Source organism: Orcinus orca, chromosome 9 (genome assembly GCF_937001465.1).
Source record: "Orcinus orca chromosome 9, mOrcOrc1.1, whole genome shotgun sequence".
NCBI classification, from domain to species: Eukaryota; Metazoa; Chordata; class Mammalia; order Artiodactyla; family Delphinidae; genus Orcinus; species Orcinus orca.
Genome location: NC_064567.1, coordinates 39,965,580 through 39,986,207, shown reverse-complemented (window position 1 = coordinate 39,986,207; position 20,628 = coordinate 39,965,580). Strand labels below are relative to the sequence as shown.

The following is a 20,628-nucleotide window of genomic DNA, read 5'->3' as shown; positions in this document are numbered from 1 at the left end:
TAGAAACACCGAGAAAAGTAAAGGAAAATAAAACATAGAAACACCGAGAAAAGTAAAGGAAACAAAACCATTGTAGTTATTATGAAGGAAAAAAAATGGAGAAGATGAACAAGTAGATAGTTAAGCACCAAAAATGGTCAGAGTGGTGCTGAAAAGAAGAAAGCCTACTTGTGATACTCTTGATGAAACATACTCAGCGTGAATCATGTGAAATGAAAATGTGAAAAGCAGCCTCTTTAGTGATATTCTATCCTGACTTTGTTAAGTTTCAATTCTTCATTGGGCTATATGCAAGCTTAGAGGCGAGGAAGTTACTAGCATGGCCGCCTACCGAGTTTTGTCTCTAGGAAGCCCTCCTCCCTTACTGGTTACCTGACAGGTTGTTTCTGTCTTTGGGGCTGGGGTGGATTAAGGAGGCCAGGTCCTGTGATGAAGGTGGCAAGAAGACCATTACAGCCTTGGGCATAGGGGATTTCCAGGAACACACTCCCACAGGTTTAACATTTTCTGAGAACACACAATCCTTGGGCAACTAGGTATTTCTTCGGAGCAAGATTTCCAGTAAGGAGGTGAGGGACATATGCGAGCGTCAGAATTCACATTTACTACCAACAGACCTCGATATCTGAGAAAAGCTGCCCCTGGGAATGGAAAGAACTCACAGATTGCTCCTTATTTTGGAGAAAGTAGGTGGTGAAATAGTGTGCTGAGTGGCTTGCAGGGCAGTGTGGCTCTTACTCTGTACAAACACAAAGGCTCTGAGTTTCACCCTCGTGGGGCTCTGACCCCAGCTTTCACTTCCTTATGGGTCACCAGAAATTATCAAGTCGGGAACAAGGTTTAACTCCTCAAGTGATTGCAAAAATAATAGCTCAAATCCAGAATGCTGTTGTTTGTTGAAACTGAATTTTTTCATTCGTGAGGCTGCAGATCTATAACTGTACTTAAAATTGCCCAAACAAGGTTTTTTTTTTTTTTTGCTATTTTAGTTGAAGAACCAGGAGATTCCTTTCAAACTTCAGAAATAGTATAAGCAAAGGAAAATGACCATGAAAGAGTACAAACACAAGGAAAAAACAGGCGAGCGGTGACTGTTTAATGTTACTTAGGCATATAATTCTTTCAAATGGATTTCTTTTTTTTTTAATTATTCATTTATTTATTTATGGCTGTGTTGGGTGTTTATTGCTGCGCGTGGACTTTCTCTAGTTGTGGAGAGGGGGGCTACTCTTCATTATGGTGCATGGGCTTCTCATTGAGGTTACTTCTCTTGTTGCGGAGCTCGGGCTCTAGACACACAGGCTTCAGTAGTTGTGGCACGTGGGCTCAGTAGTTGTAGCTCACGGGCTCTAGAGCACAGGCTCAGTAGTTGTGGTACACGGGCCTAGTTGCTCTGTGGCATGTGGGATCTTCCTGGACCAGGGCATGAACCTGTGTCCCCTGCATTGGCAGGCAGATTCTTAACCACTGCACCACCAGGGAAGTCCCTCACATGGATTTCTTTAGAGCCGATATTTCTGTTTTGTGTTTTCCACCCTGCTTCTGATATTTTCAGACAGATTTTTTTTTAGCTACCCTGAGGTGGTTCTTAACATGGAGCTGTCATTCCAGAGTCTTTTCTCAAAATATTTTGGATAAAACGCTGTTTGATTTTCCCAGAATGATTAAAGTGAATGCCCCTATTTGTTTCCAACAGAAATAACAAAATGTAATTTGTTCTAAAGGTATCTCAAAGTCAAGGAAGCCATTTGTCCACAACCTTTCTCATGTTTTTGCCTCTTCTAGCTGGGGCTGGATATTCATTGTGGCTCCTATCTGGTGTTCTTGAAGAGGTATATATGAGGGTGGGCTTAGAGCATGGCTCTGCCATGTAGAAGCTGCCTTTTACCTCTCTAGGCCTCTGATGCCCTCCTATAATGGTGCTGTGTCATGGGAACAGTTCTGGACGGGAACAGGATTGCTGAGATTAAGCTAGTGATTGCTGTGTTAGGTAAGGAAGGTCCCTGTGTGGGCCGCAGTGTCTTCCTCAGTTTAAATGGACACAAGAAGCTCTAGGTTTCACCCTAATGCTAAGATTTTGTGATTTTTGTCTTCTGATCCCTGGCATAGGTGTTCCTCTGGCCCTGCAGACACAGTGGCAAAGTATACAGCTTTCATGGATCCTTTCTTTCCAGAAGGGTCCAAATGTGGGTGTGGAGGATGACAAGGAGAAAGTCAGATGACAGTGATAAGCACTATGAAGAAATAACTGGGGTAGGACTTGTTTTCTGATATTGAATGATCAGGAAGCTGTCACCCACAGTCCCTTTTGTTCAGTGTGCAGCAGGAGAAGTGATCCAGGGATGGAATGGGAAGCAAAGAGGAATGAAGAATAAGGTCCGAGGGACCAGGCCTTTTATCACGAGCCTGATCAGGTCACCCAAAGCTCCCAGTTACTGGCACAGCAGCCACTGTGAGTCATACTTCATTACTCTGCTCCCGACCTTAAGGCAGCCACTTAGCCATTGATCCTCTGTATTAATTCTTTGCCTTTGTCAATAAATATCTTCTCCCATTTGGTGGGTTGTCTTCATTTTTCATCCTTTGCTGTGCAGAAGTTTTTCAGTTTGATGTAGTCCCATTTGTTTATTTTTGCTTTTGTTTTCTTTGCCTGAGGAGATATATCTGGAAAGATATTGATAAGACCAATGTCAAAGAGTGTACTGCCTATATTTTCTTCTAGGAGTTTTATGATTTCAGGTCTTACCTTCAAGTCTTATATCGATTTTGAGTTGATTTTTGTGTATGGTGTGAGATAGTGGTCTAGTTCCATTCTTTTGCATGTAGCTGCCCAGTTTTCCCAGCACCATGTATTGAAGAAACTGTCCTTTCTCCATATGTATATTCTATTCGTAATTAATTGTCCATGTATGTGTGGGTATATTTCTGGGCTCTCAATTCTGTTCCATTGATCTATGTATCTGTTTTTTCTCCTAGTAGCTGTTCTGATCAATATAGCTTTATAATATGGCATGAAATCAGGGAGTGTGTTACCTCCAGTTTTGTTCTTTCATCTTAAGGTTTCTCTGGCTTTCTGGGTCTTTTGTGGTTCCATATAAATTTTTGAATTTTTGGTTCTATTTCTGTGAAAAATGTCCTTGGGATTTTAATAAGGATTGCACTAAATATATAGATTGTTTTAGGGAATATAGACATTTTAACAATGGTAATTCTTCCAATCCATGAACACAGAAATCTTTCCATTTATTTGTGTCTTATTAAATTTCTTTCAACAATGTCATAATTTTCCGTGTACAGGTGTTTCACCTTATTGGATAGATTTATCTCTAGGCATTTTATTCTTTTTGTTGCAATTGTAAAAGGGATTGTTTTCTTAATTTCTCTTTCTGCTAGTTCATTGTTAGTGTATAGAAATGCAACAGATTTTTGTATGTTGATTTTGTACCCTGTAACTTTACTGTGTTCATTTATTATTTCTAATAGTTTTTTTGGTTGAGTTTTTAGGGTTTTCTATATGTAAAATCATGTCATCTGCAAATAGTGACAGTTTTACTTCTTCTTTTCCAATCTGGATGAGTTTTATATGTTCTCCTTGCCTAATTGCTCTGGCTAGGACTTCCAATACTATGTTGAATAAGAGTGCAAGAGTGGGTATCCTTGTCTTGTTCCTGATTTTAGAGGAATAGCTTTCAGGTTTTTACCACTAGTGAGATGATCCTATGGTTTTTATCCTTTATTTTGTTAATGTGGTGTATCACACTGATGGATTTGTAGATGCTGAAACATTCTTACATCCCTGGAATAAATCCCACTTGATCATGGTATATGATCCTTTTCATGTATTGCTGTATTCAGTTTGCTGATGTTTTGTTGAGGATTTTTGCATTTATGTTCACCAGAGATATGGGCTTGTAACTTTCTTTTATGGGGTTGCTTTGTCTGGTTTTGGTATCAGGGTAATGTTGACCTCGTAAAATAAGTTAGGAAGCATTCCCTCCTCTTCAATTTTTGGAAGGGTTTGAGAAGGGTAGGTATTAAATCTTCTTTAAATGTTTGGTAGAATTTACCTGTGAAGGCATCTGGTCCTGGATTTTGTTTTTTGGGAGGTTTTTGATTATTATTTCAATCACTTTATTTGTGATCAGTTTATTCAGGTTTTCTATTTCTTCATGATTCAGTCTTGCAAGGTTGTATAATTCTAAGAATTTGTCCATTTCTTCTAGGTTGTCCAATTTGTTGGCATACAGCAGTTTATAATTTTCTCTTATAATTCTTTGTATTTCTGTGGTATTTGTTGTTATTTCTCCTCTTTCATTTCTGATTTTATTTATCAGAGACTTCTCTCTTTTTTTCGTAGCTAAAGATTTGTCTAGCTAAAGGTTTGTTAATTTTGTCTATGTTTTCAAAGAACCAGCTCTTAGTTTGATTGATCATTTCTACTGTCTTTCTAGTCTCTATTTTACTTATTTCCACTCTGATCTTTAATATTTCCTTCCTTCTAACTGCCTTTGGGCCTGGTTTGTTCTTCTTTTTCTGGTTCCTTTAGGTGTAAGTTTAGGTTACATTGTTTATTTGAGATTTTTCTTGTTTCTGGAGGTAGGCCTGTATTGCTATACAAACTTCCCTGTTGGTACCACTTTTGCTGTATCCCACAGATTTTGATATGTCATATTTTCACTTACACTTGTCTTCAGATATTATTTGATTTCTCTTTTGATTTCCTCTTTGACCCAATAATTGTTCAGTAGCATGTTTTTCAGTCTCTTCATTTTATCTTTCATTTTCTGGTTGCTCTATATCTCCATTGTTTCTTTTTCCTTGTGCTTCCATCTGCCATTTTGGTTTGGTGTTTTTTATAATGTTTTTCTTGGTTTCCTCTTTTTTCTGTTTTGTGTCTCTGCTCTAGACTTATGTTTTATAGTCGCTGTAAGTTTATATAAAACGTCTCATGGATAAAATAGTCCATTTCTGCTGATAGTATCTTATCTTCATTTACCTACATGAGATCCATCCTTTTCCTCTTCCCCTTTTGTGTTTTTGTTGTCTCAAATTATCCCTTTTTATGAGTTTTTGCTTTTTTTTTTTACCAAATTGAAGTAGCTATAGTTATTATTTTCTGCTTCTCTTCCTTTTAACCTTTATGCTTTAATAAAGTGTTCAAGAACATATGCTGATATAGAGTTGCAATTTTTTTATCCTGTCTGTCTATTTATCACCTTACTCAAAGTTCTGTGTATTTTTACCTTTTGTTTCTGGTAGAGAAGCTCCTTTCAACGTTTTTTACAAACTGTGTCTTTACTGATGAACTCCCTTAGCTTTTGTTCGTCTGGGAAAGTCTTTATTTCTCCTTTGTACCTGAATGACAACTTCGCTGAATAGAGTATTCTTGGATGACAGTTTTATCTTTCAGCATTTTGAGAATGTCATCCCATTCCCTCCCAGCCTGTAGAGTTTCTGCTGAAAAATCTGCTGATTGCCTAAAAGGGGTTTCTTTGTAGGATACAATCCTTTTTCTCCTGGTTGCCTTTAAAATTCTTTGTCATTGATTTTTTTTTTTTTTTTTTTTTTGGTGGTACGCGGGCCTCTCACTGTTGTGGCCTCTCCCGTTGCGGAGCACAGGCTCCGGACGCACAGGCTCGGCGGCCATGGCTCACGGGCCCCGCCGCTCCACGGCACGTGGGATCTTCCCGGACCGGGGCACGAACCCATGTCCCCTGCATCAGCAGGCGGACTCTCAACCACTGCGCCACCAGGGAAGCCCTGTCATTGACTTTTGATAGTTTTAATATATTGTGTCTTGGAGAAGGTCTTTTTGCATTGAGGTAATTAGATGTTCTCTTAGCTTCACAGTTGTGTATATCCAGTTCCTTCCCCAGGTTTGGAAAGTTCTCAGCTATTGTTTCTTTAAATAAACTCTCTGTTCCCTTCTCCCTCTTCTGAGATACCCATCACCTTAATGTTTCCCTTCCTAAAAGAGTCGGATACTTCTTATAGAGTTTCTTCATTTTGGGGGATCTTGATTTTCTTTCCTCTTCTATCTGTATCATTTCTAGATTTCTATCTTTGAGCTCACTGATTACCTCTTCTGTATGGTCTGCTCTGTTTAGAATGCTTTCTAATGCATTCTTTATCTCATTTATTGAGGTCTTTAGCCCCAGAATTTGTTTGGTTATTTTTTTAGAGTTTCAATCTCCTTGGTAAAGTATTGCTTCTGTTTACTAGTTTTATTCCTGAGCTCACTAAACTGCCTTTCTGATTTTCCTTGTAGCACGTTGAGTTTCCTCATGATAGCTTTTTGGAATTCTCCTATCAGTTAGATCACAATATTTTGTGACTTTAAGTTTGGCTTCCGGAGAACTGTCATTTTCTTTTTGTAGTACCATGTTACTGTGGTGCTTGATGACTTCTTCCTTTGCTGGCGCATCTGAAGTATTGCACAACTTTCTTCTTTAGGTAAAGTTGTTTTTTGTTTTGTTTTTTCACTTGTCTCTAAGAATTCAACAGGTTAGAAATTAAAGGCCTTTCTTTTGCTTTCCAGTAGTTGGCACTATAGCATGAGTTTCTGGTTTCTCTTACTTGAGCTGCCTCTGGTTATATTTGAGAATTGGCACTTTCTGCCCTTCACTGCCTGTCAGAGATGTGGCCCACAGCCCTCATTATCACTGCTTGTGCCTCCAGCATCACTGGTACCTTGCTGCTGCCCATGTCACTGGCATCACTGCCTGGGGCACCGGAATGGTAGGCTCTTCCACTAAGCTCAGGATCTCCTGATTTGCACACTCCCTCACCACGGGAGAGCGGAAGGTGATGGGGAGCTGGGGTGGTGCAGGCACCTCTGCCATGTCTGGTGCTGTCAGGTTCACAGGCTCTGCTGCTGCACACAGAGGGCAGAGGGGCTGGAGTTGTGGGTTCCTCTGCAGTTGGCAGGATAGGGTCACAGGCCACCCACCACACTGCTGCCCATTTATCCATGGCTGTGGCTGGGAGGTGGCTGGGAGGCCAGAGTTGTTTGTACCTCCTCCTCTGCTGCTACTGAGTTCTCTGGGACTCTGGGCTCAGCTGCTGTGACTGGTGACCTGGGATTGCAGGTGTTACCTCTACTGTTTTTCTGGTTCTACCTCCTCTATTTGTTCCAATGCATCCACTTTTAGATGTACAGATATGTGGAATTCCCCAGCACCCTGGTGTGTTGGGCAGGGGCACCTTTGTTGAGTTGTGGATGTTTTACTGGTTGCAGATTGAAGGGGAAGAACAAAGAGAGCTTCTCACATCAGTGTGATGCTGATGTCATTCCCCGACTACTTTATTTTGGTATCCCATGTAACTTTTTCATGTTACTAGAACAAACATTAATAGTTCAAGGAAGATCTGAGAGAGGTAAACTTTCTGAGCGTTCATGTATATCTTTCCTTTTGTCTCCATCTCAAGTGGTGGTTTGGTTGAAAGCAGACTTCTAAATTCAAAATCATCTTTCAGAACCATTTAGATTTTTTTCTTCAGCATTCACTATGTCAGAAGTCTGATGCTGATTTTTCTTAAGTTCTTTTATAGAGTATCTGGATTCCCCCCCTCCACCACCCCATGAGAACTTTTAGTACGTTTGGTTTCATCCATTCAACAGTTATTTATTAAGAAGGTATTATGTGCGAAGCTGTGTCCCCAGTGCTGGAGGTATAAAAGTGAACAAAACAGAATTTCTTGTCCTCAAGGAGTTTGAATCATAGTGGAGGGAGCAAGAAGACAAACAATGAAAACATGGTATGTTGGTGATAAATGCTGTGGAGAATAATAAAGTAGAAAAAGAGGAAAAGCTGTGCTGGGTGGAAGTGGTCAAGTGTTGACATTTTAAATATGGAGGAAAGGAATCAGTGAAGTACCTTTGATCAGAGATGTGAAGGGGGTGAAGGTGCAAGTTGTGCAGATATGTGGGGAAAGAACATCCTGAAGAGGAAACTTCATGTGCAAAGGCCCTGAGGTGGGAACATGCCAGGGATGTTTGAGGGAAAGCAAGGAGTTATTATGTTTAGTTGGAATATACCAGTGGAAGGGAGAGTTATAGGAGATAAGATCAAAGAAAGAGAGTGTGAGGGAAGAGGGCTTAAATTCTGTAGGGCCTAATAGACTATTTTCCAAATTTTGACTAGATTCTGAGTAAAATGAGAGGCCATTAGAGGGTTGTGAAGAGAGAAATGACTTACATTCTGACTTACATTTTGAAAGATCACTCTGGTTGCTGAACTGGGAATAGACTATAGGGGAGGCAAGAGTAAAAAAAGGGAGAATTCATGAATTTGTTATAATCCCAGTGAAACATGTTGTGGCTTGAATTACAGTTGTAGCAATGTAAGTGGCGAAGAGAAGACACACCTTAGATTTATTTTATTTTTTTGTAATTTTTAACTTAGAAAAATTTTATACTTACAAAAACATTATATGAATGGTACATATAACCCAATTCCCCAATTGTAACGTTTACCACATTTACCTTTCACTTTTTATATATACATATTATAATATTTTGATTCATTTGGGAATAAGTTGAAGACATGATGCTTTTATCTCTATGACATGCAGTATATATTTCCTAAGAACAGTACATTCTCTTATTCTCTATGACATGCAGTATACGTTTCCTAAGAACAGTACATTCTCTTAAATAACCACATACAATAATCACAGTCAGGAAAGAAACACTGATGCAATTCTGTTACATCATCTGTAGACTCTGTGTCAATTGTCTCAGGAATGTACTTTATAGAAAAAAAATCTGGTCCAGGTATCCTATGTTGATTATTTTGAAGAAAAGAGGATAGAAGTTGCTTACGGAGTGGAGCTTAATTTGGGGAGAAAAAGAGGAATCAAGGATGACTCTAAGGTTTTTCACTCAAGCAACTAGAAAGTGGAGTTACTATCACCTGAGACTAGAAAAACTTTGAGAGTAACAAGTTTATGTGTATGTCTGGGACGTGGGGGGAGAAAGGTACAGGAGTTCAGTTTTGGATGTACTAAATTTGAGATGTTTATTAGACATCCAAGTGGATATGTGAGTGTGTTCTTTGTGATTTGAAATTCCATCCTGATTCTAAACATGAATCTCTTCTATTGTTTCAGCTCAGCACTGGGTGAGATCTACTAACATAAAGATGTCATCTTTTTTGTGTGTAGGAGATGGTCTTCGATTATGAGTACTCCATGCCATTTTGCTCACTCCAGATGATGTTGGAACTTCTAGATTTGCCCTAAGTGTCTTGTAGCATTCATTTTCAATATTCTCTCTTGGCCATTTCTTTGTTCCATCTGTGAGAATCTTTGTGAACATTCTTACAAGCTCACCAATTGGGTTTTTGGTACATCTATTATTCAGTAACAACTATAACTGAATTTCTTTCACATCATTCTCTTCTCTTTGACGGTATTAATTACATTTAAATTTACTTTTTATCCTTTGTCCTCTTAGCAAACTAGCTAGTCTGTTAGTTCATTTGCCTGCGGAGTTTGATTTTTTTTTAATGTGGCATTTGTTTTCTTTAAATGTCCAGTGATTATTCCTGTCTTTTTATTGTTGATTTAATATATAAATGTCATCACTTGCTAACGGATGTACGTGAAGCACGCAATGTCCTCTCCAACCTGAGTCTTCAATTTATGTTAGTTGGGGGTGAATTCTCCTATGTGGTGTCAACTTGCACCAATCCTTATAATATTTAAACATGATCAGCATAATAGCCTGCTAACAGTATTAATCTTTTTGTCCTGCCTTCCTCCAATCCTTTCTCCATTCTGTTGCCCAAAGTAAGCTTTTGGAATTGAAATATTAAAACGTCATTTGATATTTTACAATTTGCATCTTTATAATTTTCAGTAGACAAGCTTCATCTACAGATATTCACCTATTTTTCTACTCATTTACCTAATATTCCTGGCACATCAGACTATCGGTAATTCCCTGAACATGCATCCATGCCTTTTCTCAGACTCTTGTCTTTACCTGGAGTGCTCTACCTCTTTCTGTCTGCATCTAGAACTTGAATGCATCCTTCAAGATCCAGCACCTGTTACAAATCTATGCCCAAGCATTACTCCATTGCTTCTACATTTTGATGCCTTCACTCTCCACTGCATTAAATAAATTACTCCCCTTTCTGAATTCTTGTGGCATTTTCCTGTAGGTGTAGGTGTTGTTGTAAATAACTTATGTACCTCTTTCTCCCCTACTAGACAGAAGGAGATTTAAATGCAGGGAGGGATATGTTTTATTAATCTCAGAATATTAACTACCTACTAGATGAAAGATATGTAAAATAATATGATTTCTTTATTGAACGAAGTGAGAAATCCCAAAGTAGATTATAGATGCACTTCTAGAAAGGAGAGGTGGTCCTGGGACCTGAAGTCTAGGCACTCATGAGGATATGGATTGCCTAATGCTATTTTGTAGGACTGTACAATTTTTTTTAGGATTCTCAACTCGTAGACTGGCCTCTAATGTTGGTTCCATCATGGATTCCTTATAAAACAGCCACAGAAGCCACTTTATGTCTTACTTATGATATGGAGGTAGGCCTCAGGCCATGGGTAATGACCACTGGGGCCCAAGCAGGGTTGTGAGCAAAGCATGGGGAAGGGAACTGGTGAGACTCAAGGAAATAGCCCCTGCCAAGCCTCAGGCAAAGCTGAAGAGTTCTCCTGTGTGGGTTGAGGTCAGAGCAGAACAATGAAGAAATTCTTCAGGGAAGATGGGGGAATCCTGGTGCTCCAGTGGCGGAGAGGCTGGATATAGAATTATAAAGGCTGGCGGGAGAGATTTAGTATGTCATGCTAAGACATTTATACATCTCTGAGAGGCAATGGGAAAACAAGCGGGAGTTTTTAAGAACAGAAATAAAATCATTTAGGATATAATTTAGACCTCAGTCTCCTGTGTCAAACTGTACATTTGGGGTCTATAGAGAGAAGAAACAACTTGTAGGTATGAAAAAAAAAACATTCCAGGAATAGCAAGAAGGCCTGTAGGTCTGGAGCATCAGCTGAGGGTGGGGTGAGGAAAGAGCGGTCACGACAAAAAGTATGCTTTGAAATATAAGTTGGGGTCAGATTACAAATGGCTTATATGGTGTGTACGGTGCGTGGTGTGGTAAGCGTCAGACTTCATTCTTTTCACTAAAAGGAACCAAGGAAGCGTGGTTGTTTGTTTGTTTGTTCTTTGCCACTTGGCTTGTGGGAGCTTGAGGGATCTTAGTTCCCCGACCAGGGATTGAACCCGGGACCTGGGCCCTCAGCAATGAAATCTCAGAGTCCTAACCCCTGGACTACCAGGGAATTCCCCAAAAGTAGGAGAATGAGAGAAGGCAGAGGGAAACTGGAGTTTGAGGCCAGGCTTCTTGCTGTGCTTCAGGGGTCAATGACAGAGATAAAGAAGAGCTCGCTGCCCAAGGCAAGGTGGCTCACAGAGAGCCGGGGAGGCAGCCCTGCTCCTTAGGAGAGGGTGCCCTGGGCCCACAGTTTATTCTAAAATCGCGACATCACTTACTGAATTAGATCCAAACGCAGCCCTTTCAGGGATATGTTTAATAAGGTCAAGGTGGTTTTTAACCATTATTTCACACATTCAGTTAAAAATTCATGCCTACTATAAAAAAAAACACTCATGTTAGTTCTGAAAGAAATTCAACATTAAAAACAGATACACAAATGACTAAAATAAAGAATTAAAATGGGAATTAATGAAGCAATGAAATAAGGAATGAGACACTTAGGTGAAGCATTTTGAGAAAGCAGCTGAGAATGTATAAGGGGGCCAGAGAGGGCTCCTGAAAGAAAAGGAATTTGAGTTTCGACCTCAGGAGTGTGCAGAAGGGAATGAATAGGGTATAATATTTTGGGGAGGGGAAACACAATAAGATATTTGGGTGACATATCTAAGTAACATCAGCAATAAATACTATAGATGCTGTTTATAAAAAATTCCCTGCACACAAGACTCTTAGATAGCCTCATCCACCAGAGAGCAGACAGCAGAAGCAAGTTCCTGTTCCTGTGCAAAAAAAACCACATTCACAGAAAGACAGACAAGATGAAAAGGCAGAGGGCTATGTACCAGATGAAGGAACAAGATAAAACCCCAGAAAAACAACTAAATGAAGTGGAGATAGGCAACCTTCCAGAAAAAGAATTCAGAATAATGATAGTGAAGATGATGCAGGACCTCAGAAAAAGAATGGAGGCAAAGATTGAGAAGATGCAAGAAATGTTTAACAAAGACCTAGAAGAATTAAAGAACAAACAAACAGAGATGAACAATACAATAACTGAAATGAAAACTACACTAGAAGGAATCAATAGCAGAATAACTGAGGGAGAAGAAAGGATAAGTGACCTGGAAGACAGAATGGTGGAATTCACTGCTGTGGAACAGAATAAAGAAAAAAGAATGAAAAGAAATGAAGACAGCCTAAGAGACCTCTAGGACAACATTAAACGCACAACATTTGCATTATAGGGGTCCCAGAAGGAGAAGAAAGAAAGGACTTGACAAAATATTTGAAGAGACTATAGTCAAAAACTTCCCTAATATGGGAAAGGAAATAGCCACCCAAGTACAGGAAGCGCAGAGAGTCACATACAGGATAAACCCAAGGAGAAACACGCTGAGACACACAGTAATCAAACTAGCAAAATTTAAAGACAAAGAAAAGTTATTGAAAGCAGTAAGGGAAAAACAACAAATTACATACAAGGGAACTCCCATAAGGTTAAGAGCTGCTTTCTCAGCAGAAACACTACAAGCCAGAAGGGAGTGGCATGATATACTTAAAGTGATGAAAGCGAAGAACCTATGACGAACATTACTCTACCCGGCAAGGATCTCATTCAGATTCGACAGAGAAATCAAAAGCTTTACAGACAAGCAAAAGCTAAGAGAATTCAGCACCACCAAAGCAGCTCTACAACAAATGCTAAAGGAACTTCTCTAAGTGGGAAACACAAGAGAAGAAAAGGACTTACAAAAACAAGCCCAAAACAATTAAGAAAATGTCATAGGAACACACATAACAATAATTACCTTAAACGAGAATGGATTAAGTGCTCCAACCAAAAGACACAGACTTCCTGAATGGATACAAAAACAAGACCCATATATATGCTGTCTACAAGAGACCCACTTCTGACTTAGGGACACATTCAGACTGAAAGTGAGGGGATGGAAAAAGATATTCCGTGCAAATGGAAATCAAAAGAAAGCTGGAGTAGCAATACTCATATCAGATAAAATAGATATTAAAATAAAGAATGTTACAAGAGACAAGGAAGGACACTACATAATGATCAAGGGATCAATCCAAGAAGAAGATATAACAATTATAAATATATATGCACCCAACATAGGAGCACCTCAATACATAAGGCAACTGCTAACAGCTATAAAAGAAGAAATTGACAGTAACACAAAAACAGTGGGGGACTTTAACACCTCACTTACACCAATGGACAGATCATCTAAAATGAAAATAAATAAGGAAACAGAAGCTTTAAATGACACAATAGACCAGATAGATTTAATTGATATTTATAGGACATTCCATTCAAAAACAGCAGATTACACATTCTTCTCAAGGGCGCACAGAACATTCTTCAGGATAGATCACATCTTGGGTCACAAATCAAGCCTTAGTAAATTTAAGAAAATTGAACTCATATCAAGCATCTTTTCTAACCACAACGCTATGAGATTAGAAATGAATTACAGGGCAAAAAAACGTAAAAAACGCAAACACTTGGAGGCTAAACAATACATTACTAAATAACCAAGAGATCATTGAAGAAATCACAGAGGATATCAAAAAATACCTAGAAACAAATGACAATGAAAACACGATAATCCAAAACCTTTGGGATTCAGCAAAAGCAGTTCTAAGAGGCAAGTTTATAACTATACAAGCCTACCTCAAAAAACAAGAAAAATCTCAAGTGAACAATCTAACCTTACACCTAAAGGAACTAGAGAAAGAAGAACAAATAAAACCCAAAATTAGCAGAAGGAAAGAAGTCACAAAGATCAGAGCAGAAATAAATGAAATAGAAGCAAAGAAAGCAATAGCAAAGATCAATAAAACTGAAAGCTGGTTCTTTGAGAAGATAAACAAAATTGATAAACCATTAGCCAGATTCACCAAGGAAAACAGGGAGAGGACTCAAATCAATAAAATTAGAAATGAAAAAGAAGAAGTTACAACAGACACCGCAGAAATACAAAGCATCCTAAGAGACTACTATAAGCAACTCTATGCCAATAAAATGGACAACTTGGAAGAAATTGATAAATTCTTAGAAAGGTATAACGTTCCAAGGCTGAACCAGGAAGAAATAGAAAATATGAAAAGACCAATCACAAGTAATGAAATTGAAACTGTGATTAAAAATCTTCCAAGAAACAAAAGTCCAGGACCAGATGCCTTCACAGGTGAATTCTATCACATATTTAGAGAAGAGCTAACACCTACCCGTCTCAAACTCTTCAAAAAAACTGCAGAGGAAGGAACACTCCCAAACTCATTCTACGAGGCCACCATCATCCTGATACCAAAACCAGACAAAGATACTACAAATAAGGAAAATTACAGACCAATATCTCTCATGAATATAGATGCAAAAATCCTCAATAAAATACTAGCAAACAGAATCCAACAACACATTAAAAGGATCATACACCATGATCAAGTGGGATTTATCCCAGGGATGCAAGGGTTCTTCAATATACACAAATCAATCAATGTGATACATCATATTAACAAATTGAAGAATAAAAACCATATGATCATCTCAACAGATGCAGAAAAAGTTTTTGATGAAATTCAACACCCATTTATGATAAAAACTCTCCAGAAAGTGGACATTGAGGGAACCTACCTCAACATAATAAAGGCCATATATGACAAACCCACAGCAAACATCATTCTCAATGGTGAAAAACTGAAAGCATTTCCTCTAAGAACAGGAACAAGACAAGGATGTCCACTCTCACCACTATTATTCAACTTAGTTTTGGAAGTCCTAGCCATGGCAATCAGGGAAGAAAAGGAAATAAAAGGAATACAAATTGGAAAAGAAGAAGTAAAACTGTCACTGTTTGCAGATGACATGTTACTATACATAGAGAATCCTAAAGATGCCACCAGAAAACTACTAGAGCTAATCAATGAATTTGGTAAAGTAGCAGGATACAAAATTAATGCACAGAAATCTCTTGCATTCCTATACACTAATGATGAAAAATCTGAAAGAGAAATTAAGGAAACACTCCCATTTACCGTTGCAACAAAAAGAATAAAATACCTAGGAATAAACCTACCTAGGGAGACAAAAGACCTGTATGCAGAAAAGTATAAGACACTGAAGAAAGAAATTAAAGATGATACCAACAGATGGAGAGATATACCATGTTCTTGGATTGGAAGAATCAATATTGTGAAAATGACTATACTACCCAAAGCAATCTACAGATTCAGTGCAATCCCTGTCAAATTACCAATGGCATGTTTTACAGAATTAGAACAAAAAATGTTAAAATTTGTATGGAGACACAGAAGACCCTGAAGAGCCAAAGCAGTCTTGAGGGAAAAAAATGGAGGTGGAGGAATCAGACTCTCAGACTTCAAACTATACTCTAAAGCTACAGTAACCAAGACAATATGGTACTGGCACAAAAACAGAAACATAGATCAATGGAACAAGATAGAAAGCCCAGAGATAAACCCACACACCTATGGTCAACTAATCTATGACAAAGGAGGCAAGGATATACAATGGAGCAAAGACAGTCTCTTCAATAAGTGGTGCTGGGAAAACTCGACAGCTACATGTAAAAGAATGAAATTAGAACACTCCTTAACAGCAAACACAAAAATAAACTCAAAATGGATTCGAGACCTAAATGTAAGACTGGACACTATAAAACTGTTAGAGGAAAACATAGGAAGAACACTCTTTGACATTAATCACAGGAAGCTATTTTTTGATCCACCTCCTAGGGTAATGGAAATAAAAACAAAAATAAACAAATGGGACCTAATGAAACTTAAAAGCTTTTTCACAGCAAAGGAAACCATAAACAAGACGAAAAGACAACCCTCAGAATGGGAGAAAATATTTGCAAATGAATCATCAGACAAAGGATTAATCTGCAAAATATATAAACAGCTCATGCAGCTCAATATTAAAGAAACAAACAACCCAATCCAAAAATGGGCAGAAGACCTAAATAGGCATTTCTCCAAAGAAGACATACAGATAGCCAACAAATACATGAAAGAATGCTCAACATGATTAATCATTACAGAAATGCAAATCAAAACTACAATGAGGTATCACCTCACACCAGTTAGAATGGGCATCATCAGAAAATCTACAAACAACAAACGCTGAAGAGGGTGTGGAGAAAAGGGAACCCTCTTGCACTGCTGGTGGGAATGTAAATTGATACAGCCACTATGGAGAACAGTATGGAGGTTCCTTAAAAAACTAATAATAGAACTACCATATGACCCAGCAATCCCACTACTGGGCATATACCCAGAAAAAACCATATAATTCAAAAAGACACATGCACCCCAATGTTCATTGCAGCACTATTTACAATAGCCAGGTCATGGAAGCAACCTAAATGCCCATTGACAGACGAATGGATAAAGAAGATGTGGTACATGTATACAATGGAATATTACTCAGCCATAAAAACGAACGAAATTGGGTCATTTGCAGAGACGTGGATGGATCTAGAGACTGTCATACAGAGTGAAGTAAGTCAGAAAGAGAAAAAGAAATATCGTACATTAACGCATTTATGTGGAACCTAGAAAAATGGTACAGATGAACTGGTTTGCAGGGCAGAAAGTGAGACACAGATGTAGAGAACAAACGTATGGACACCAAGTGGGGAAAGCGGCGGGGGGTGGTGGGGTGCTGGGATGAATTGGACTATTGGGATTGACATGTATACACTGATGTGTATAAAATTGATGACTAATAAGAACCTGTATAAAAAAAATAAAATAAAATTTAAAATAAATCAATAAATAAAATAAAAAATTCCCTGGCTCCTTGTATTCATAATGGATCATCTCCCTGGAAGCAGAAACTATAGCCCTTACTTTCAGGTCTTACAGAGGTCAGCTGCACTCTTTTGCAAAAAGTTCATATTATAGTAGACAATCAAGTGAGTAAATAAATATATTTGTATTATTTCCAGGTAGAAAGACTTCGATGCCAGGAAGATATTAGTCAGCTCAAGGCCTGCAAGTGATGACAGCATGGCTGGCTGGGAACCTTAGAGCCTGTCTTCCTCGTCTTCCTTCTTCTTTTCCCCCTCTTCCTCCTTCTTATTCTTTTCTTTTTTCCTCTCCCTTCTCTATCTTTCCATCCCCCTTTTTCTTGATTTCTCTCTTTTTCTTTCACTAACTCATTCAATCACTACAGATATACTGGCCACTTACCATGCAGTAAATATTGGGCTAGTGCTCACATTATTTTTTTCTACAAAAATTGGGTGTGAGGTGGAGTCTTTAAATAATAATAATTAGTGTGTCTCAAACATTCGATCCAGGTGTCTTCTAAGTTTCAGGCTTTTTCCTCTTCAAAATGTCTGTCCCAAAGCACAGGGCAAACTTTCAAACCTAAGCCTGAATATTAAAAAATCCAAACACATAGCATCTAAACTTGACATCCAGGTGAAGAAAGAGAACTTCTCGTTTAATAAGAGAGTATATATTATCTGCAAGTGTTTACTGAACCTCACTTGTCAAGTTCTATATATAACACATGTCAAAGCCCTCAACTGAGCTTGCCCTTGAGCGCTATGACTGTGGGTGGTGGCTCAATTGTTTCAGGTCCCCAGGTCCTGCCTGTGGTGTTTGTCTCCCAGGCCCGTCTGTCACACAGCTTACTGCTTCTCTCAGACATCCTCTCGGTTCTTCCAGTGTAGGACTGTTCTCATTAGCAAGCTATTATTCTACAGTGATGCACTGGAAGCATTTCTGAATGGCATTTACTATTTTTGTGTGGTTCAAAGTTTTTGAAATGAAGGCATTTCTTTCCAAGATTTTTAAGCTTTGAAATTCCAATTTTGTGCAAAAACTTGAGCTATCCCCTATTCTTTGTGGGTGTCCAACTCTAACACATAAAGTAATAGGTTAGGAAACATTTAACTATCTAGGTTCAAACAAATCCGTTTACTTTGGTTGAACTGATGTTGCTATTGTCACTGAAGTAAACCACTGTATAAAGAAATTTGACAGTAAGAAAAATATGACATTGCTCACAATGTCCCTACACAGGTGGGAAAGTGACTGATAGTGTGGACATACACAGTCACGGCTACAAGCAAGTCATTTATGTAGGAGAATTAAGTGCTTCTCTGAGAAAGAATGAAGGAGAGGAGAAATAAAATTTTTATGCCAACTAATTAAAATTTTCTATTAATCACTGGAGTCATATCCCACATGCAGAGGAATACTTCTTGGACACACATTTCCAAGCCCCCCCCCCAAGAAATTGGGCCCAAATCCCTATCTGATCTCCTTTACTACCTATGACTCTCAAAAGCCTTTACTGCTTCATTGTCTTCTTCCTCTAGGCTCCATTCTAGTTCTGTTTGGCTTTCAAAAGCTGATGAGCCATCCTGGTGGAGGAGGACAATTGTGTGAAATGGAGCAGTCTTCAAGAGAACAAAAAAGAGAAAGTGCCATGTAGAAGGAGGCAAAGAGGAAGAGAGTTTTTAAAAAAGGAACACCCTCTAGGAAGAAAGAGCCTTTTAACCTCTCTTTTCTCATTGTGTTACCTAGGCCACAGTGGAGATGGTTTCCTTGGGAGTGATGTGAGTGAGAGTGTGCCCCCTGCAGGCAGGCTGAGAGAGTGCACAGCACAGCTTAGCCAAAAGATACGGCAGAATGCAGCAGCTGGGATTTAAGGCAGACCATCTGGGAGTCTGCACAATAACCCTGATGAACATGTATGCAAAAATCCTTGACAAAATATTAATAAATCAAATTCAATGGCACATTAAAGAAAATCCAACATCATGACCAAGTGAAATTTATCCCTGTATGCAAGAATGGTTCAATATGCATAAACCAATCAATGTGATACACCTCATTAACAGAATGAATGATAGAAGTCACACAATCATGTAAATAGACGCAGAAAAGGCATTTGATAAAATTCAACACCATTTCATGATAAAAGCTCTCAAAAAATTATGTGTAGAGGGAACTTACCTCAACACAATAAATGTCATATGTGAAAAATCCATAGTTAACATCAGAATCAATGGTGAAATACTGAAATCTTTTCCTCTAAGATCTGGAACAAGGCAAGGATGCCCATTCTTGCTGTTTCTATTCACCACGGTACTGAAATGAAAAAGAAATTAAAACAGCAATTAAAAATAAGCAAAAAGAGCAAGAAAAAGAAATAAAAATCATCCAAATTGGAAAGAAAGAAGTAAAATTATGTCTATTTGCAGATAATGTTATCTAATATGTAGAAAACCTTAAAAAAAAAACCTGTTAGAACTAATCAATGAATTCATTAAAGTTGCACTATACAAAATCAACATACAAAAATCAGTTGCATTTCTATAAGCTAACAATAAACTATCTGAAACAGAAGTTAAGGAAACAAACCCATTAACAATAGGAGAATAAAATAGAATAAAACACTCAGGAATAAACTTAACCAAGGAGGTAAAAGACTTGTACACTGAAAACTATAAAACACTGATGAAAGAAATTAAGACACAGAAATAAGTGGAAATACTCTGCATTCATAGACTGAAAGAATTAATATTGTTATAATTACTACTCATAGTAATCCATACTGGCATAAGTGATCTGCAGATTTAATATAATCCCTGTCAAAATCTCAATGACATTTTTTACAGAAAGAGAAAAAAATCCTAAAACTCATGTGGAACAACAAAAGACTCTGAGTACCCAAGCAATTTTGAGCAAGAAGAACAAAGCTGGAGCCATCACATTTTCTGATTTCAAAACATATTACAAAGCTACCATAAAAAGCTGTAATACAAAATACATTACAAAGTAATGCAAATTGTATGGCATTGGCATATAAACAGACACATAGACCAACAGAACAGAATAGAGAACCTAGAAATAAACCCATGCATATATGTCAACTGATCTTTGACAAGGATACACAATGAGGAAAGGGTAGTCTCTTTAATAAATGGTCTTGGGAAAACTGGAGGGAAAAGAATGAAATTGGAGTCTCATCTTATACTACACACAAAAGTTAACTCAAAATGGATTAAAGACTTAATTGTAAAGCTTAAACCACAAAACTCCTAGAAGAAAACATAGGGGAAAAACCTCTTGACATTGGCCTTGGAAATGAATTCTTGGATGTGACATCAAAAGCATAGGCAACAAAAGCAAAAACAGACAAGTGTGATTATATTACACTAAAAAGCTTCTGCAGAGGAAAGGAGACCATCAGAAATATAGATCAATGGAACAGGATAGAAAGCCCAGAGATAAACCCACACACCTATGGTCAACTAATCTATGACAAAGGAGGCAAGGATATACAATGGAGAAAAGACAGTCTCTTCAATAA

At 38.2% G+C, this 20,628-nt stretch overlaps 1 protein-coding gene and 1 long non-coding RNA gene across 3 annotated transcripts in view; one reads left to right on the top strand and one right to left on the bottom strand.

Moving 5' to 3' along the window:
* The window catches only part of LOC101281825 (probable G-protein coupled receptor 141), a 186,816-nt gene that overhangs the window by 155,617 nt on the left and 10,571 nt on the right, over window positions 1-20,628 (top strand). The window lies entirely within an intron of this gene.
* Window positions 1-20,628, bottom strand: part of LOC125965492 (uncharacterized) — a 105,427-nt gene that overhangs the window by 79,050 nt on the left and 5,749 nt on the right. Inside the window, exon 2 of one of the 2 annotated variants that reach the window (XR_007479430.1) lies at window positions 19,269-19,403. This is a non-coding gene — a long non-coding RNA (uncharacterized LOC125965492). Of the gene's footprint in view, window positions 1-19,268; window positions 19,605-20,628 lie in introns of those variants that run through there. The other variant, XR_007479431.1, reaches the window with a different exon arrangement.